The sequence below is a fragment of the Myotis davidii genome, unplaced genomic scaffold, assembly GCF_000327345.1.
Source record: "Myotis davidii unplaced genomic scaffold, ASM32734v1 scaffold1947, whole genome shotgun sequence".
NCBI classification, from domain to species: Eukaryota; Metazoa; Chordata; class Mammalia; order Chiroptera; family Vespertilionidae; genus Myotis; species Myotis davidii.
The window spans coordinates 603,529-605,382 of record NW_006297822.1 but is presented as its reverse complement, the minus strand read 5'-3'; the positions used below and the strand labels follow the sequence as shown (position 1 = coordinate 605,382).

Below are 1,854 nucleotides of genomic sequence, written 5' to 3'. Positions count from 1 at the left end.
CTCCCACTGGGGATATGCCCGCAACCAAGGTACATGCCCTTGACCGGAATTGAACCCAGGACCCTTCAGTCCACAGGCTGACGCTCTATCCACTGAGCCAAACCGGTTTCGGCTTTTTTTTTTATTATTATTACTGGTTCTCTTTATCAGTTGTCATTGGCCTATTCAGGTTTTCTGATTCAGTTTTGGGAGATTGTATTTTTTTTTTTTTTTAGGAATTTGTCCATTTCATTCACATTGTCCAGCTTGTTGGCATATAGTTGTTTACAGCATTTTCTTACAATCTTTGTATTTCTGTGGTATCAGTTGTTACTTCTGCTTTCATCTCTGATCTTATTTATTTGGGTCCTCTCTGTTTGTTTGTTTTTTTTGTTTTGTTTTGTTTTTTTACTATGAAAAAGTTTTCCTTCAACATCAAGAATTATTTTTGTAAATTTCCAAAACAGAAGGATTTGTTGAATACATTAATGCTGTGAATGAGAAAACAATTTGGGGGTAAAACCCACAAGTAAGGTGATCTTACAGAAACTACAGACTGACATCAAATGGACAAAAAACTGAAAAAAATGACAACCAAATAACACGGAGGGTGGGATGGGGTCGGGGGCACAGTTAAGACATCTAAAAAACACTCCACGTGGCTTTGGCTTATTAAAATATTTTACACTATTAAAAAAAGATTCAAAAGCATCTGGAAAACATGCTAATTGTTTGAAAACCTTGTATTGCAAATTCAGACAGTTTGCAAGCATCATTCAGATGATTGCCAAGGAAAATAAAGAAGCCTCTTCCATGAGATTGCACATGGTGGGAGGTGACCTCCCCTTCTATCTTATAGTAGATGGCAAGCCAGAGGTCTGTGCAGCAGTTACAAACAAGGTGTTATTATCTGGGAGAGAAGAGACTGTGGAATTTCCATTGGATGGAGAACAGCCCAGCTTTAGTTTTTCCAGATACTCTGCATGCACAGGCTTATGACATTGGAGAATTTTGATGGCATCTGCTACTTTGAACCACTCTCTCTTCTTCCCTATATTAACAGAATCTTCCCAATCTTCTAATATTTCAGTGACAATAAGAGCATAGACATATGTTCTGCGCTTTTGGTCTTGGTTCTCTAATATGCCCAGGAGTCTGCTCAATTTTCCTTTGACTCCAGCCTCTTTATAAACCTCCCTCATCGCAGCACTGCCAGGCTTCTCCTCGGGCTCTATTCCTCCTCCTCGGACAACCCATTTGTCTGGGTACCAACTACTGCTCACCAATAACACCTTGTCCTCCTGCTTGCTCTGGAAGCACAGGCACGATGCCCACTTCTTGAAGCCCTTATGGTTGTAGTTCCGTGTCTGGTTGAGCTTGAACTTCATCATAGAGGCGAGCTCTGGTGGCCAATTCTCCTCCAGACACCGCCCCCCCCACCCCGCCCCAGGAAGTGGGACCCAGGTGAGTCGGGCACAGGGGTGTCGGGAGGTGAGGCAGTGGTGTGGGGTGGGCAGCGAGGCTGGTCAGTCCCGGAACCAGCGGCCGCTCCACCGTGGGGCAAGGCACGAGCATGGGTCACTGGAGCCCGGGTACTGTGGAGGAAGCGCTACCTCTGCTCCGGCATCTGCCGCTCTCCATGGAGCCTGCCGCCTGCTCGCTTCTGCTCCCTCCCATTGCTGCTGCCGCCATGGGAAGAGGCTCGAGGGTCACACCACAAGGAGACAGTTGTGGAGACTCGCTCAGACTCGCTCTTTGTTTCTTGATGAGTCTGGCTAATGGTTCATAAATCTTGTTTTTCTTTTCAAAGAACCAGCTCTTTGTTTCATTGATTTTTTTAGATTGTATTTTTAGCCTCTATGTCATTTATTTCTG

At 44.7% G+C, this 1,854-nt stretch overlaps 1 pseudogene; it reads right to left on the bottom strand.

Annotated features, from left to right (window-relative positions):
• Positions 1–612: 612 nt before the first annotated feature.
• LOC102755418 lies at positions 613–1,501 on the bottom strand (annotated as a pseudogene).
• Positions 1,502–1,854: the final 353 nt, after the last annotated feature.